The following is a 19,576-nucleotide window of genomic DNA, read 5'->3' as shown; positions in this document are numbered from 1 at the left end:
TGCCAAATCCACCAGAAGAAGTTTATGGGACACAGACAAGCAATAACTTCACTCAGGGACAGTCTAGTCAACAGGACAGCGAGGCAGCCTTATCTCAAGTATGCCGTCTTTTCGAACAAAGCCAACAGCAACACCAAGAGATGATGAATCACGTCATCAATATGGGAAATCACCATGAGCCATACCAACCGCACTCCAAGTTCTCTGAACTGCAGAAGACACGCCCTCCAACGTTTGCTCACACTGATAGGCCGCTTGAAGCCGATGATTGGCTTCGCGACATCGAAAGAAAGTTGATTATTGCTCAATGTTCTGATCATGAGAAGGTGCTTTATGCACCTCACTACCTCACTGGAGCAGCTGCAGCATGGTGGGAGAACTTCCTACACATGCATCCCAGTGAACATAACATCACCTGGGAGGAGTTTAAGGAAGGCTTTCGTGGGGCACACATACCCAGGAGCATCATAAAAATCAAGAAAAGAGAATTTGATGACCTCAAGCAGAGGGGCATGACGGTGACGGAATACAACAGTCAGTTTACCCAGCTATCTCGTTATGCCTACGATGAGCATATGACTGAGAACAAAAGGATGGAAAAGTTCTTGGACGGCCTGGCACCAGCATTAAAATGCCAACTGGTCGTACACACTTTCCCAGATTTCAAAACTCTAGTTGACAAGGCCATTACGTTGGAGAATGAGCGCCGCAGTCTGGAGGATATTCGTAAGCGGAAGAGGGACAAGACGACTCTTGCTCGCAACAACCGAAGCAAGACTGATGTTCAGAGGATTGAAGCGAGAAAATCCACGCCTACTGCTCTTAGGCCAACCAGACAGTTTCATTCAAGGGACAAGGACTTTACATACCGTCCAGGGGTCACTTGCTATGCTTGTGGAGAGGAAGGGCACTATGCCAAACAGTGCCCAAAACCAAGGAACTCGGCCCCCAAGCCGAACAATGGTGGGAACAATCCAGCCCCAAGCGTAACAATTTCAATCCCAACAACAATCACAGGAAGGGTCACCTGAACCATGTGACCAAGGAAGAAGCGCAGAATGCCCCAGACACCGTACTCGGTACGTTCCCTGTCAACACAATACCTGCCACGGTTTTGTTTGATTCTGGAGCTTCTCACTCGTTCATTTCGAAGAGTTTTGTTTTGCAACATGGTTTTCCGATACTTCCTTTGGAAAAATCTATGATTATCAAGTCTCCCGGGAATAAGCAGATCACTCAGAGTTACTGCCAAGAAGTGATTATTGAATTCAAAAGACTAAAGTTTCTGGCTAATCTCATTGTGTTGGAAAATAAAGGACTGGATGTTATCCTAGGGATGGACTGGTTGACCACCAACAAGGGATTTATTGACTGTTTCAATCGGACTGTGATTCTCACTCATCATCACGGCAAGACAATAAAAGTTACAGCTCAAGAGCGACCACGGTCACGGCAACCAAAGCTGAACAAAGTAGATATTTCAGAACTGAGAAAAGTTCCAGTGGTGTGCGAATTTCCCGACGTATTTCCAGAAGAACTACCAGGCATGCCACCAGACCGAGAGATAGAGTTCAGCATTGAACTAGCACCTGGCACCACCCCCATTTATAAGAAGCCTTATAGAATGGCACCATCCGAGTTAGTAGAATTGAAGAAGCAAATAAAGGAATTACTGGACAAAGGATTTATTCGAGCCAGCTCCTCACCATGGGGTTCACCAGTATTATTCGCCAAGAAAAAGGATGGGACACTGAGATTGTGTATTGACTATCGAGCTCTCAATATGGTCACCATCAAAAACAAATATCCGATGCCACGGATAAATAATTTATTTGACCAGCTCGCACAAGCCAAGGTGTTCTCAAAGATTGATTTAAGATCCGGATACCATCAATTAAAAGTACGGACGGAAGATATCCCTAAGACAGCATTCACCTCCAGATACGGATTATATGAGTTCACAGTAATGCCGTTTGGACTGACCAACGCCCCCGCATATTTCGTCCACCTCATGAACAAAGGGTTTATGAAATTCATGGACAAATTTGTTGTGGTGTTCATTGATGATATTCTGGTATACTCAAGGACACCAGAAGAGCATGCTGAACATCTCAGAATTGTTTTGGGAGAATTAAGGAAACATCAATTGTACGCCAAATTTAGCAAGTGTGAATTTTGGCTAAGACAAGTTGGTTTTCTAGGCCATATATTGACCCAAGAAGGCGTGGCCGTAGACCCAGAGAAAGTCAAAGCCATACTTAACTGGAAACCACCAGCCAACGTAACTGATGTACGGAGTTTCCTAGGAATGGCTGGATACTACCGAAGGTTTATTGAAGGATTCCCACTGTGGCAAAACCAATGACACAGTTGCTCAAGAAAGACAAGAAATTTGTATGGACGGAAGCGTGCGACAAAAGCTTCCAAGAGCTCAAGAAGAAACTAACAACAACACCAGTCTTGATTGTGCCATACATACACAAGAGTTTTGAAGTGTTTTGTGACGCATCCCGGAAGGGCCTCGGGTGCGTATTGATGCAGGACGGCAAAGTTGTCACGTATGCTTCCAGGCAACTACGGAAGCATGAGGAAAATTATCCTACTCATGACTTGGAGCTAGCAGCAGTCATCCATGCACTCAAAGAGTGGAGACACTTTCTACTGGGAAATCGTTGTGAAATATATACGGACCATAAGAGCCTTAAATATATTTTCACACAACCAGAGCTAAATTTACGCCAACGACGCTGGTTGGAATTGGTCAAGGACTATGATTTCGGCATTCACTATCATCCAGGGAAAGCAAATGTAGTGGCAGATGCTCTTAGTCGGAACCCCAGCCCGGGCAACGACTGTCCACAGAACTTGAGGCCTGAGTTTCAGCAGGAGTTCGCTAGACTCAACATGGTGTTGGTCTGTGAGGGCAACGTATCAAATCTGGAGATACAACCCACCCTAATGGAACAAATTAAGAAGGCTCAGCATGGACATCCAAGCATCGAAGGTATAAAGAGGAAAATGAGCCTTGGCAAGGCTTCAGAGTTCGTCACAGACAATGAAGGAATATTATGGTACGGGGACAGACTTTGCGTACCAAACATTGAGGAACTCAAACAACAAATCCTAACCGAAAGCCACACCGCCCCATATTCGATCCACCCTGGAGGAACCAAAATGTACAAAGACATACAGGAAAGATTTTGGTGGCACGGTATGAAAAGGGATATAGCCGCATTCATTGCTTGTTGCGACTCTTGTCAGCGCATAAAAGCCGAGCATCAAAAGCCAGCAGGGCTGCTCCAACCAAACAGGATACCTGAGTGGAAATGGGATGAAATTGGAATGGACTTCATCGTCGGACTACCTCGATCAGAACGCGGAAATGATGCCATATGGGTCATCACAGATAGGCTAACCAAGGTAGCACATTTCATTCCCGTGAAGACGACCTACTCCACTCAAAGGCTAGCCAAGCTTTATCTCTCCCGTATAGTTTGTTTGCATGGAGTCCCAAAGACTATAATATCCGACCGAGGCACTCAATTTGTCTCTAAATTTTGGGATCACTTACAACAAGATCTGGGCACGCAACTAGCATTCAGTACAGCATACCACCCTCAGACTGATGGACAAACGGAACGCGTGAACCAAATCCTAGAGGACATGCTGAGAGCCTGTGTGCTCACCTATGGATCCAGTTGGGAAGAAAGTTTGCCGTATGCCGAGTTTGCTTACAACAACAGTTACCAGGCCAGCCTACAAATGGCACCTTTTGAAGCATTGTACGGGCGGAGATGTCGTACCCCACTAAATTGGTCAGAAACAGGTGACAGTCGTATCTTCGGCCCAGACATGCTCAAGGAAGCCGAGGAGAAAGTTAAACAGATCAGGGACAGACTCAAGACAGCTCAGAGCCGACAGAAGAGCTACTATGATTGAAAACATCGTGAGGTCAGCTTTGAACCCGGTCATTACGTATACCTACGAGTGTCTCCTATGCGAGGCCTGCAATGGTTCAAAATTAAGGGGAAGCTAGCCCCGAGATTTATTGGACCCTTCTATATAGTTGCACGAAGAGGCACATTAGCCTACCAGCTGGACCTACCCAAAGAGCTGTCAGACGTCCACGGCGTGTTCCACGTCTCACAGTTGAGGAAATGTGTGGGCAACCCGGAGAAGCATGTGCAACCAGACCTCACCTACAGAGAGCAGCCAGTAAAGATATTGGAAGAGTCTGAAAGGAGAACCCGCCAGAAAACAACAAAATTTTTCAAGGTTCAGTGGAGCAATCACACCACGGATGAAGCAACATGGGAGAGAGAGGATTTTCTTCAGGCAGAGTACCCACATCTATTTAAGGATCAGCTGAAATCTCGGGGATGAGATTTTTCCTAAGGGGGTAGGTGTTGTGACACCCAAAAAGTTTTACTTGGCTTTTTCAAACTTTTATTTGATTTGAGGGAGGTGATTTAAAATTTTCTTCTAAAGAACTCTCCCTCTCAAAAAACTTTGTTTTATGACAAGTGTTTAGTTTGGATTCACCCAAGACTTGATTTTTGGTCTTGGAGGTTTCTCCATCTTATTTGGACTCAAAATCAAATGCTTTTCATTTGGGAAATTTTTCTTTTGAAAAATCTTTTAAATAGCCCTATGGCATTTGGAGTGATCTTTTCCCCTTTTCAAAATCTCCTCTTGCCATGACATGAGTGGAAACCACCTCCCAAAAGCCATCTCCCATCTTTGTGTCAAGATATACTTCAAATCCAGCAAGTTGAACCTCCCCATAATTTCTCTTCCATTTATTTCTTATCAAAAATAATTTCTGCCCTCTACTTTGGCTATTGGAGATTTACAAAGGAGCTACCATTTCTACTTTGAGTTTGGCCTCCAAACAAATTTCCCTGGCTAGTCCTTAGAACCCTCAACCAAGATCCATGATGATCCACTCGTCTCCAGTTCAAAAATTTCAAATTGTGCTTGCTGCAAGTTTGGACCATATTTTCCAAATTTGATGAAATTCAATTGTTTTCTCCTCCTAAAAATCTGAGAAAATTCAGGCAGCCTCTGGATGCATTGAGAGGTCACCTCACCAAGCCCCAGCTCCAGAATTTTTTTTCTTCATGTCAAATCATTTCGTCGAACACCTAAAGGGCACTATTGCTGTCAATGTTCAGAAGTTCAGTAAACAGTTTCAGTGAGCACTGTCATTTTCTTCAGAACCTTTCCTCGATCTCGCCAGTAGCCTCGGTGGCGCCTTGCTCCCTGTTCCCTCCTTCTTATCCCTGCGCCGCACGATCACCTGGAGGCTTGCGGGCGTCGGCGACGAGCAGGAGGAGGTGCGCCACCCCGTGAGCGACGGCAGCAGCGGCCTTTGCGGCTGCCAGAGAGAGGCGCAGCATAGACGACGCCGTCTAGCGCCGCCCAAGCCACCAGAGGCCACTGCGTGGCCATCCACTCACCCGTGCTCACTGCAGTCAGTCGTCGTGAACTGGTAGGCGCGGAGCACGCTCTCTGCCGCCGCCGTGCCCGTACGGCCGCCCCGTCGAGGATCGGCGCATTACGCCAAGCCCGACAGAGGTTTAGCGGGGGAACGGCACCAGTGATCCTCCCTGATGATGCCTAGCCTCCTAAATCCCCTGCCCAACCTCTGCCTCGCCGTAATCGCTCGCCGGAGCTATCCCGTTCACGGCCACCCCCTCGGATCGCCTATAAAGGAGGTCCCGAGCTTGAACTCGAACCCGCACCACCTCTACACCCCACCAATACCACGCCAAGCCACTGGAAGAGCCCCGAGGGAGCCTTCTTCCCCAACTCCGACCGCCTCGACCCGCCATGGGATCCAGCTCGATTCGCCCCCGTGCGTGCACCCCTATCCCTCAGCTCTTGCCAGTAGCCTCCTAATGCTTCCACTCTTCTGACCCGCGCATCAATTTGGAGTTTGCAGCATCCACCGGAGTACTCCACCATCGCCCGAACCACCGTCCGCCGGAGAAAGTGTCGCCGTCGACGTGGTGCTCTCCGACGGCCAAGTCCACCACCCACCGACGCGGAAGATCACCCTGAACCTATTGGTACCCTCCGATCTCTCTGCCTCGCCGTGGTTCAACACCGGCGACCACCGCAGCCTTCGGGCGCCGACGAGCGTCGTTGGAGTTTTAAACCTAACGGGTGGGACCCCCCCGCCAGCCTCTCTTCTTTCCCCCCTCGAACTGTTTTCTGTTAGCGCCTTCGGGCAAAATGCGTTTTCTCTTTGGGCTGGCGCATTTCATTCTGAACCGTTTTCTATTTTCTCAAACAAGTCCCTGGATCTTTTCTGTTTCATCACAGATCAATCGTTGGACTAAAACCCTTATATCTTTTTAATAAAAGATGATTTCTGATTGATTCTTTTTCTGTCAGTCTTGTATTTTGTCTAGTTTTTATAGTATTTATTTGGAAAATTTTTGAAACAATTTTTATGCACGTGATGATTTTCACGTTAGTATCCGGTTTCGTTATACCGTAGGTTCCGGAGGAGGTGACGGAGCCGCGAACTTCGCCGAGCTAGACTCCGACTTCTCCGAACCAGGCAAGCATGTTTGAACCTTTGATATGATAGGTGTTTTGCATGTTTGCTTGAATGGTTTATGCATGGCATGTGAGCATCGGTGAGTATTGCGTTGCATGCAAGGCAACTAACCCTGTGTCTCGAAGTTACTGCGATCTTCGATGAGAGATGACCTGATCATGTGGTGACATGAAAGGTAGTAAGATGGTATTGTTGTAGCATGCCAGTCTTACGTCTTCCGATAAACTCCGACGTTAACGTGGACTGAGTCACGTTACCATTCTTCCCCTTTCGTGCTGCCACATGTTTTCTGCAAAGAATACGGTTTAGTAAGTTGTTAACCTCTTTCCTTGTACACACCAAATAGAGGGGACGGGATGAGGGTTCCATGGCCCTGGATTAAAGCCAGTCATCCGGTCAGGGGGCACGGGTGTTTCCGGTTGGGACCGAGAGGGGGGCACCCCTTAGAGCGCGCGTATATAAATTTGATCCCATGCTACGCGAGGTTGTAGCCTCCCCGTCTCAAAGTTTTTCTTAAACATTGCCGAGGGTGATTCCTGGCATCGGAATGTTGAATGGGTGTGTACTGGTTAGATGTGTTTCTCCTAAAACACCGTAAACGGAACTAGTCCCTCGTGACTACTGAAATCCGTTGGCTGTGGTTAAATAGTACAAACTCTGCAGAGTCAAATCCTTCCGAGTCATCGTGTCCATGGTCAAGGACCATGGCCAGTATATCCATATCTATGTCAGTCCTAGTGGTAAATCCCCGGTGAACAAGCTTGAGGGGTAAACCCGTTTGTATTGTTATTCCTGTGGATGGACTAACCTTTTATTTATCTCGTACCTGAATATTTCCTTGAAATGATTTAAATTCATGGGCTACTGAAATATTAAGTTATGAAATATAAGCCCTTTATGTGATGTCGCTTAGACGTCCGACTGTGGCATTCTTGTCTTTTACTTTCAATATAAGCCCTTTATGTGATGCCGCTTAGACGTCCGACTGTGGCATTCTTGTCTTTTACTTTCAATACAAGCCCTTTATGTGATGTTGCTTAGACGTCCGACTGTGGCATTCTTGTCTTTTACTTTCAATATAAGTCCTTTATGTGATGTCGCTTAGACGTCCGACTGTGGCACTCTTGTCATTTACTTTCAATATAAGCCCTTTACGTGATGTCGCTCAGACGTCCGACTGTGGCACACACTGTTATTTATTTTTCCATTATGAGCCCTTTATGTGGTGTCGCCTTGACGCCCGACTGCGGCATTGTTATTTCATTTGTATCCTTTCGAGGAGTCAATCAGACACTCGATTGGCCTTCAGTATTATTTTGGGATTTCGGGAGGACTACCGCCCGACTTCCCTTTTATCTACCATGCATTGCTATCTCATTCTCTGAGTGCGCTTTATCAATCTGTTCATATGCATCATGTTTACATTTGTTATATCATATGTCCGAACTGTCTTGCGAGTACTTTCATAGTACTCTCCTGGCTTGTTGATTTTGCCAGATGTTGACGAAGGCGATCTCATGGATGAAGAGTTTGATAGTGAGTCCGACGCCTAGAGGAATCCCAGTCAGTCCCATGCGATCCTGGATATTGGTCACTTGTATTATATACGCTTCCGCCACCCACAATAAGTATCCTCGAGCCTCACTCCGACGCTCGAAGAGCTATTAGATTCAGGAGTCATGTCACCCACTTCACTGTCACATACCCACCACCGCTTTTTATTGTGAGTCAGTAGTTATGCCACCCTATCCGCCTTTATGTGTAATATTGGCGCGTTTGTAATAAATTGTTGAGCAATCTCCGCTCAACCTTGTATTATATTTAGTACTCCTGGTTTTTCTTCTGTGATCAAGAAATTGTCTACCAGTGAGGAGGATTCTTCTCTACTGGTCCGTAAAAGGGATTGGTTTCTCAATAAATATTTTTATTGGAAAACCGGTCGTGACAATTGTACAAAACTTTGTTGATCGACCATCGGCTTCAACCTCCTCGGGCAGTAGCTGGGGAGTGTTTGTCCTACTTTATTAAGCCTTTATAAGGGCAAAGATTTACGGCAAACAAGGCAATCCGGTCATACGGTTTTATAAACAAAGGTATGCAGAGAGATATGTTATATTACTTTTTAATGTAAGAAACATCTTCCAAGGAAAATAGTCCCGCTATCGGTTCCTTTCCTTGGGCTGTCATGCTGACCATGATCATGAAAACTCACCTCCGATCAATGTGGGAGGAAAATATTGAGGATTTAGTTTGCGGAAAGTTCACGAACTATGTGGTCTATAGCGAACCTAAATTTTCACTTCCATCGTTGCCGACCAATTATATCCTTTAAGATCGCTAGCTTTCGGCTTCACCCAGTCTAAGGTACTAACTCGGATGACCCAGTAGTAACAATCACAGAGGTGCTCCCTTTACCGCCTAGCCGAACAATCGGGAACGTAGGGGTAAGCACAGGAGCCAGGCAACCCAGCTTGGCCAAAATCTTAAGTCAAATTGATGCATATTTATGGCTTTATAACGATGATTACGGAAGGCAGCCCTCGTATATTAAATACAAACGCCGATGATATGTTTATTTGACTCCGTTGCGACCATTTATCAGTTGAAAGTGGCCCATCCGGGGAGTTTCTTTTAACGAATAACGTATGTGATCATGGTCGAACCGAACACAAGTTAAAATTTTAAAATTTTGAGCATGAAAGCGACTTAGCTGGTTAATGTGTTCGGCATTGAAGACGCGGTCCGAGCTTGATGCGGGACAAGGTTTCATCCCCCAAGCCAGTCCTGAGGTGGCGGAGCGACGAGCTCGGCACTCTGAAGTAGTGACATAGCCCGACCAATGCAGGCCGGCAGAGTGACACCGAAGTCCCCGGCGTGGGTTAATGAAGTGTTGACGAAGCCCTCGTCCAGCCGAGGTGACGTGGTATGTCAGTACGCCGAGGTGACAACACTGCCCAACCCGAATCATTTACCTGTGCACAAAAATAGTGCAAACCGGAGATAATAGTAATAATAATAAATTAAAAAATCGTTGCATAATAAATAATTTATGCAAAGTGAGTAATAAAAAATATGGAATGTGCGCAGAACGCTCGATGAGGTAGAGCTCTCTCGGTGATGCCGAAGTCACTACATGAAATATGTCAACTTGTGACCTTCTCTTAGTGACCCTAGCTAAATTGGTCGTAAATCCACGGCCATTGGTCTTGGAAGGGCTCAAACCCTGAAATTGCCTTACACCAAATGGTCATAAAGCAGACAAGAGTGGTCGATGACCTTATTTCTACCTGATTATGACCAATATAAATGGTCATGAGGTTGTGAACGTGGATGCATTGGTACTTATTGCTATGACTAGGCGCCACCTCATCAGTGTTGCCTATGTGTCATGTCCATGTGTCAATTTTTGCCCTAGGTTGTGAAGCAACCTATATTTCTGTTATTCCCAAAATTCCCAAAAAATTCTCATAATTCTTTGGATCATATGTTCGTCAAATATGTCAAAAACCTTCCTCTCCTAGTTCAAATATAATTCGAAAATATTCATTTTCCTATTCTGTTCAGAATAGCACTTTGTGAAGGAAGTTCTATTTATATATTCTTGATTGCCCTAAAAAAATTTGGGCACTCTTTCCTATCCAAATCATTGCCTCATGACAAAAATTCAGCTCCATTTGCCCAGTAAATCTTCCTAGGCAAATTTCCAAAGTTTTTGTCCACCTAGAAGCATTGTGAAGGAAGTACCATTTTTATATATCCAAATGACATGAAATTTGTACAGTTCCTTCATATGCCCAAATTATCACCCTCCTCTGTGATAGCCTGATTTTTGGCCCTTTCGTTTTCTTTTGTTTTCCGAGGGTTTTGCCTGAGTTTTCTTTTTCATGGCTTTGTGGTCTGGAAACTAAAGAAGATGCCCTCTTCTTTGCTTTCAGAGTGGCTTGTCATTCCCAAATCTTTCCCTAGACCCTGTCATTTCCATCCTAGCCCAAATCCCAATATTCTTTTTATTGGGAATATTCCTTTTCTATTAAAGGAATAACTCAAATTGCCCTAGGTTGTGAAGCAACCTATATTTCCATCACTCCATAAATTCCCAAATAATTCTCATAAATTTTTTGGGTCATACCTTGATCAAATATGACAAAACTTTTCATTGCCATGTTCAAAAAAATAATTCCCCAATATTCCTTTTTCTATTTTGCCCTGAATGGCACTTTGAGAAGGAAGTGTCATTTATATTTTTCCTAGTGGCTCCCCACCTTTTTGGTCATGTTTATATGACCAAATAATTGCCTCATGCACAAGTTTAACTTTATTTGCCTAGCCAATCTTCCTCACTGAATTTTCAAAGTTTATGTCAGACAGAAAGCTTTGTGAAGGAAGTACTAGCTAGGAGTACCCAAATGAGTTGAACTTTCGCACACTCCTTAATGTGCTCATATTAACCCCCTCCACCCATTTGCAGCCCCATCCAATCATCTATGTGAGCACAGGAGCAAATCTTTGATTCTGGCAATATTTTCAGGTTGTGAAGCAAGTTTATTTTATATTGCTTCAAAACTCCTGATAAAATACCAGATCATTCTTATGCCCATAAAACATCTCTCCACCCAATTTGGCATCATTTCAATGAGCCATTTGATCACAGAAATTCTTCCAAGTTTCTGGACAGAAATGATGTTTGTGAAGCAAGTGCCATTTTGGCTTGTCCATTTGGCATGAGCTTTTTACAGCATCTTCATATGTCCAAATAATAAAGCTTTGCCAATCTTAGCCCAAGTTGACACTCCATGTTAGAGCATCATCATGATCTTCATTTCTGACCAGATTATGTGGTTGTTAAGCAACTACATTAAATCTTTATCCATTCCTCCTCAAACTTACCAGGATGAAAGTCCTTCTTTACCTCCACCTCGCAGACAACTCCATTGGTTCCAAACCCTTTCCTGTTGATCATTAGTGTTCACCCAAGTTTACTGCAGTAAACTTCAGAGGGTGATTTCATTTTGACCAGCGCCTATTTAACCAAGTTACCACCGTAGTTGAGACCTCCCCTAGATGGACTACACCCTAGACAACATTTGCCAGTTGTTTGCCTCCCACACATGCCAGTACTGGTGGTGACCACCGTTTTGGCGTGCCATGAGTGCGCCCAGAATGGTTCCTTGCTCGGGCACCTCCCCCTCTCGTCGGCTTCACGCTCGTGAGGATGTCCAGTAGATAGCCCGCGTCGTCGCTGTCCTCCTGGACCCCTCTCCCCCTCCGTCCGCTTCCTCGTCGGCACTCGTCGCCGCGCGTCCACGGGTGAGCAGTGCCGACGTGCATTAATGGCGCTTGGCTGCTTCCCTCCCCTCGACCTCTTCTGCCCGTGAGCTCTGCGGCTCGTCCGCATCTCCTTCTTCGCCTTCCCCGTGCCCCCCGTGCTCGCTGGCCGTTGCCAGAGCCTCGGCCGGACGTGCCCAGCGGCACCCGAGGCCGTGCCCCTCGCCCCGCCTATAAATGGCCCTCCCCGCGGCCTCCCGAGCGTCGCATCGACCTCACCTCATTCCCCTAGTCCTCCCGAGCTTCTTCCCCTACCTTCTGGAGCTCCCCTCGACCCCCATGGCCGTTGTGCCTCTCGCCGGAGCCCGGCTAAATTCGTGGCAGCCGGTGCCCCTCCCTCCATTCTTCCACCACCAGTAGGCCTCCACCACTCCGGCGAACCTCCCTGCCCTCTCAGACTCTCGCCGGAGCCTCTGTGGTCGCCGTCCCCAATCTTAGCCGCCGCCGCCTGTAGCTTCTACCACCGCGCGGTGCCGTGGCCACACCCCTCCCCGGCGCTCCCTCTGCCCTGGGATGGAGGCAGCGCGCCACCCTGAAGCCGCCGGTGCCCTCGCCTTGGCCTGGAGCGGCCGGAGTCGGTGGGGCCAGCACCGGCAGCGCCCCTGCCCTCCTCCTCTGCTCTCTGTCGTGGCCAGGCACGGGAGGAAGAAGAAGGAGGCGTGGGAGGAGAGAGAAGATGCGGTGGGCCCCGCCTGTAAGCGACCCAGCTGCCGGCCTCGCGTTGACCCAGGTACGCTGACGTGGATAAGTGGAGGCATAATCCACTGATTACGCCTTTGCTTCCCGAAAGCGTATTTCTCTATTACGCGTTCTGTTTTTCTGTTCAGGCCCTGTTTGAAAATATTTTCATTACAGATGGGTCCCTCGCAGAAAACACTCCATAACTTTTTATCCGTAACTCCAAATGAGGTGATTCCAAAGCCTACTTCTTCGTTTTGTCGAGCCCGTTCTGTTGGCCATGCTTTCACTATGGTTTGACACTGTGAAAATAACCATTATGCCCTTGCCCTTATTCAGCCCTCTCCGAGAGAGAACATTTTCCGGCGATTCGTTCCGCGAGTTTCTCGCACTTTCTCCCGGTGATTTCTTCCATCCCAGGCAAGCCACATTACCCACTTGCATGATAGTCATGCAGTAGCTATGGTTTTCAACTTCAATCTTTATTAAATGTTTACTTGTTGAAAAGATGGTTATCATTGTTCCGATGATGTTTAGATTTGCATGTTCACTTTTGTGCTAGGTTGTCTTGTACTCTGCTATCATGTTCTACCTGCTAGTAATTCCTTTCATATGTTTATGCTTGCTAGTAGTACATGTTGATGTTGGTGATGGTCTTCGGTGCATGACTTCCGTCTGTCACGAGTACCGTTGTTATGCATGTTCCATTGCATCCAGTTGGTTAAATGCTTGCATGATGGCATCGTTGATATGTTCTTGCATGACATTTATTGTTTATGCTAGTGGTCATGCTATGTTTCGGAGAAGTATGTACTGGTGATGTTCATGCTAGTCAGTATGCCATGCTCTGTGGATATGATTCATTGTTGATATGGTGGATAGTATGTGATACCGTCATGATTATGTTGATAGCATGTCCATGCATTGTAATTTGCATCGTGTTAATTTATCATGGCTCAGCATATTTGCATTCAAGTTAACCGGATTAAATTGAACTTGAACAACTGTTGGCTGAGTCATGGTGCCGCTGAATCGATGCTGACCAGTGCAACCACGCTTACCGGTATGGGACGGTCCTAACTGGGTCTATTGTTGTGCCTCTCGCCGGTGCCTCCAACGAGGGAAGGTTATGGGCACGCGCTACCCTGATCAGGTAGGCGGACATAAGCCTTGTGTGCCCGTTGTTGTTGTTATGTGCACATGTCCCCGTTTGGGACGGTTTATTGTTTTGGGCCACGACGGTGGTCGTTGTGTCTTGAGGTAGACACGGGGCCACCCATGACTTAGCCCAGAGGGGAGTCAGTTGGAGTGGCCGGGAGAGTGTCATGGCAGTAGATCGGTTTTGTCGGAACGCCGTTGGTCCACCCGAATGGGAGTGCGAGGCCATGGGTTCCGTAGTGTGGGTACAGTGTACTAACCTCTGCAGAATGTATATTAAATCTATCGATAGCCGCGCCCGCGGATAGGGGCCCAGGTCGAAAGTAGGGTACACCATGAGTCAACAGTAATAAGTATAACTTGATTAATGACAACCCATGGTTGTGATCGCCGTAAGGATCACGGGCCATTTATTGGTCGGGTTGTGATCGCTGTAAGGATCATGGGCCATTTATTGGTCGGGTTGTGATCGCCGTAAGGATCACGGTTTGGGACCAAGTGTTGGTCGTGGTTGTGATCGCCGTAAGGATCACCGTGGTATCGAGGATACCGAGTTGTTGTATATTCGTGACGTTGTGCGAGAATCGTGGGTAAAGATCAAGCTCCTTGTGGTCATTTACTGATCGCTACGGTATTGTTTATACCAAGCTTGATTTGATCCTGAGATGATCGTGTGATGTCCGAGGTTGGTAAGTGATGCATGTGACGGTTACCAAGTAGCCCGAGCAGAACAAGTGGTGCATATAGTGCTATCATGTTGCATGCTAGTAACATCTGATTCATATGTTCATGCCATGCTCATATTGTTCTAGCTGTATCATGTTCATGTTGATGCCACATTGCTATGATGACCTCATGTTAATTTCTGCTTAACCTGTAATTGCCATGCTGTTGTTTGTCTTGAATGCTTCTGGTTATTGTGAGATTGCAAGTACATGCAATGTACTGACCTGGCGTATCATGCCAGTTTGCAGGTCTTCCGGATTTGATTGCTTGTTTGCAGTGGAGTCCTTGTCTGCGAGCTAGGATAAGCGTTCCAGTCAGAGTCCCTGCAGAGTGGAGTTCACCACCGCCGTCAGTGTTCCGCTGCTAGAGTTCTTCCGCTGCATCGTGTTGTTCTGCTGCTTGCATAGAGCAACAGTGGCAGGTGTAGTGTAGCCGTGCCGATGTAACCCTTGTACCCAAATAGATTGTAATAAAGAGCTGGTTTGTTCTATGCTAAGCAGTGTTGTATTCCAGAAGACTTCATCTCGATCTCTGGGCTGGAATACGGGGCGTTTCGGTTTTCTCTGAGCCGGGGTGCCACAGGCTTGGTATCAGAGCAGGTCTGGCTGTAGGACGCCCTAGACCGCGCGAACGTTAGAAAGCGGTAATATAGACCCCAGTTTGTTTGTTGCACTTGATTGCTGCATTTTGTTTGTCGCATAGCATGCATATAGATTATTATTTAGCCGCTAACGGTTAATCTTGTGAGTGTAGGTGGTATCGGTTTTTATCCACTACCTACGCCCTCCTTCTTATCATGCCTCCTCTTCAGTGTGATGCGACCACAACATCATCCATGCCCTCCATCTCGTTCTTTTGGCAACCCTTGCTGACCTTTGTTATCAGAAAAGGGCAATGCCATTAGACCCAGTCTTCCACTGTTATCTTGCCTTGTCATTTCATTCTTTGGATGGTTACGATTCCCTTCGTACGCTTGATGATGATGTAGTCGTGAATTTTGTTTCTCGCTACTTGATCGTCAAGTCCGTCCTCACCTGTGTATCCATCCAGATCCAATTATTGTTCAGCCAGCGCTTGGTGTAGCTTCGGTTACGCCAACTCCTTCCACACATGGATATTGTGACGCCCGGATAATTAGGCTACAGTAATCCCACGTTAATGATGCCACGTCACCACGGTTACTGTTGTTAATCTCGTGTTAGTTCAAAATCGATTCGAAATTCAAAATTAAAATAAAGTCAAACGGTAAAGATTTTCAAATATTAAAACTAAAATGTTGGGGTGTTGCCAAATAATGCATAGGTAATTATTGTGGAGAAACCACACTTTTATAAAATGTTTAAAGGCTCTAAAGCAATTAAAACAGCAGCTATGACAATTAATTAAATGCCTTTTAAAAATAATAATAATACAAACTATTTTAATTAGGTGTCAAACTTTTTGGGGCAGTAGAATAAATTATAACATTAATTTAGGAGTTGTATTTATATTTTATAAAACAGAAATTGAAGGAATAAAATAGAAAAGAAAATAGATAAAGAAAAGAAAACAGAAAAGAAACAAAAAAATGAAATAAAACAAACCCCCCCCAAGCTGGACCGAACGGCCCAGCTGGCCGCCGCACCGGCCGGCCCACCAGGCCCAGTCGGGCCTCCTTATCCCTCCCACTCCAGTAACCCTAGCGCACGACCCCCCCACTCTTCTGCTCGATCCCCATCTCCTCCCCCGCTTGATCTGGACGCTCGCTTGCGCCCAGGGACCCGACCCCCCGCCCCCGACGCAGGCGCCCATACCCGGCGCCGCCCCGCCGCCGCCGCGGCTCGCCGCCTCGACGCGCTGGACCTCGTCACCGGATCACCACAGCCGTCCCCGACTCCTCCTCGCCAGACGCCGCTCGCCACTCGTCGGAACGCCTCCTCCCCGACCCGGCCTCCCCACGCCTCGCCGCCCTTGCTTCCCTCCATCGCCGGTGAGGCCCCCGGCCTCCTCCCCCTTCTCTCCGCCCCCGTTCGACCCCCTTGCGCTCGCCCCTGCCGTCCGCCACGCGCTCACGGCGGCGGCGTGCTCGTCGTGCCCTGACCGCGCGCCGTGCGCCCCGCACTGACCCGCCTCCGCGCTCGATCATGGCCTCTGCGCCCTGGCCGCCTTGCTGCTGCCCCACACCGTGGCCGCCAGTACGCCCGCCTCCGCGTGCCGCGGCCGGCCGGCGAGCCCCGCGGTGGCAACGTCGTCGTCTGGGTCCGCCCCGCTCGGCTCTAGCGCCCGCACGCCCGTGGCCATGCGGGCGGGCACCCGCACCCGCATCGCCCTGTGCCCGCTACGGCCTCTGGGCCACTGTCAAACGGGGCCCAGCCCCCAGAATGATATTATAAAAATAAGAAAAAGATAATTTAAAAATAAATAGTTAATTAATTAATTAATTTGTTAAATAATTAATTAACTTGATTAACCCTGTTTAGTTAACCTAATTAGCTCTTTAAATTAACTAATCTGTTAACTAGGCTAATTAACTTGGTTAATTAGCTAGGAGCCTATGACATGCGGGACCCATGTGTCAGGTTTGACTCCAGTCAACCACACTGTTGACTGCTGACGTCACACCTATGTCATGCTGACGTCATCCCATTCTATTCTGGATAATGTTGTATTAAATTAATTAAATATATGCTAAAATTAATTTAAATCTTTTAAAATGCATATAAAATAAACCGTAGCTCAGATGAAAATACTTTCTACATGAAAGTTGCTCAGAACGACGAGACGAATCCGAATACGCAGTCCGTTCGTCCGCCAGACTTCCCTAGCATAGCAAACTTGCAACTTTCCCCCTTCGTTTCATCTGTTCGAAAAATGCAAACTTCGGGAAAACTTTCCCGGATGTTCCCCCCCTTTTTTTGCCGATATCACCTACTACCGCGTTAGGGCACACCTAGCACCACGTATTGTCATGTTACGCTTTGTGTTGCTTTGATTGCTCTGTTATTTATTTGTGTTCCCCCTTCGTTACTTCTTTCCGGTAGACCCCGAGACTACCGGCGACCCCCAGTTCGACTACGGAGTTGACGACCCCTACTTGCCAGAGCAACCAGGCAAGCCCCCCTTGATCACCAGATATCGCCTATTCTTCTCTATACTGCTTGCATTAGAGTAGTGTAGCATGATACTGATTTCGGTTAATCCTATTCTGTTGCATAGCCTGTCATTGTTGCTACAGTTGTTACCCTTACCTGCTATCCTACTGCTTAGTATAGGATGCTAGTGTTCCATCATTGGCCCTACACTCTTGTCCGTCTGCCATGCTATACTACTGGGCCGTGATCACTTTGGGAGGTGATCACGGGTATATACTATATACATTATATACATGACACATGTGGTGACTAAAGTCGGGTCGGCTCGAGGAGTACCCGCAAGTGATTCTGATGAGGGGGCTGAAAGGACAGGTGGCTCCATCCCGGTAGAGGTGGGCCTGGGTTCCTGACGGCCCCCGACTGTTACTTTGTGGCGGAGCGACAGGGCAGGTTGTGACGCCTAGGTGAGAGGTGGGCCTGGCCCTGGACGGCGTCTGCGGTTACTTCGACATAACACGCTTAACGAGTTCTTGGTATTTGATCTGAGTATGGCCATTTGGTCTATACACACTAACCATCTACGCGGGAGTAGTTATGGGTATCCCGGCGTCGTGGTATCAGCCGAAGCCTTCGTGACGTCAGCGACTGAGTGGCACGCGCCGGATTGGACTGGAACGCCACTAGGCTAGGTCTGCTTCCGGCCGCGTACGCAACGTGCAGGTGTGCATAGGGCGATGGGCCCAGACCCCTGCGCGCATAGGGTTAGACCGGCGTGCTGACCTCTCTGTTGTGCTTAGGTGGGGCTGCGACGTGTTGATCTTCCGAGGCCGGGCATGACCTAGAAAAGTGTGTCTGGCCAAATGGGATCAAGCGTGTTGGGTTATGTGGTGCACCCCTGCAGGTAAGTTTATCTATTCGAATAGCCGTGTCCCTCGGTAAAAGGATGACCCGGAGTTGTACCTTGACCTTATGACAACTAGAACTGGATACTTAATAAAACACACCCTTCCAAGTGCCAGATATAACCCGGTGATCGCTCTCTAACAGGGCGACGAGGAGGGGATCGCCGGGTAGGATTATGCTATACGATGCTACTTGGAGGACTTCAATCTACTCTCTTCTACATGCTGCAAGATGGAGGCTGCCAGAAGCATAGTCTTCGACGGGATTAGCTATCCCCCTCTTATTCTGGCATTTTGCAGTTCAGTCCACTGATATGCCCTTTACACATATACCCATGCATATGTAGTGTAGCTCCTTGCTTGCGAGTACTTTGGATGAGTACTCACGGTTGCTTTTCTCCCTCTTTTTCCCCTTTCCTTTCTACCTGGTTGTCGCAACCAGATGCTGGAGTCCAGGAGCTAGAGATCCCGAGGATGTTTCTACATGGAGTTCGGCTTCGAGGAGTAGTTAGGAGGATCCCAGGCAGGAGGCCTGCGCCTCGTTCGATCTGTATCCCAGTTTGTGCTAGCCTTCTTAAGGCAAACTTGTTTAACTTATGTCTGTACTCAGATATTGTTGCTTCCGCTGACTCGTCTATGATCGAGCACTTGTATTCGAGCCCTCGAGGCCCCTGGCTTGTATTATGATGCTTGTATGACTTATTTATGTTTTAGAGTTGTGTTGTGATATCTTCCCGTGAGTCCCTGATCTTGATCGTACACATTTGCGTGCATGATTAGTGTACGGTCAAATCGGGGGCGTCACAAGTTGGTATCAAAGCCAACTGCCTGTAGGAATCCCCCTTTCCAACTCCTTGGCCGAAGTCGAGTCTAGTCATTGAAAAACTTTTACTAACATGGCTGTGTGGCTTACGGGCCCACGTCGCCATTAGGTGGTATTAGAATCTTTTACTCCTTGTCTATACTCTGGGATTCTGATCTCTCTTCTATTCGGGTTAAGTGAATTTTGCTAAATCTAACATTAGGATCTCATTATCACTTTCACCCGGAGAGCCCCTTATTACTGATGATCGTCTGCTGCACGTGAAGACCCTAAAGATACTCTCCACTGATAACCCGAGAACTTGTGTTCATCGCTTTTGCAATTC

Source organism: Aegilops tauschii, chromosome 5, assembly GCF_002575655.3.
Source record: "Aegilops tauschii subsp. strangulata cultivar AL8/78 chromosome 5, Aet v6.0, whole genome shotgun sequence".
Taxonomy (NCBI): Eukaryota; Viridiplantae; Streptophyta; class Magnoliopsida; order Poales; family Poaceae; genus Aegilops; species Aegilops tauschii.
The sequence above is the reverse complement of the archived record's forward strand: the minus strand, read 5'-3'. Positions refer to the sequence as shown.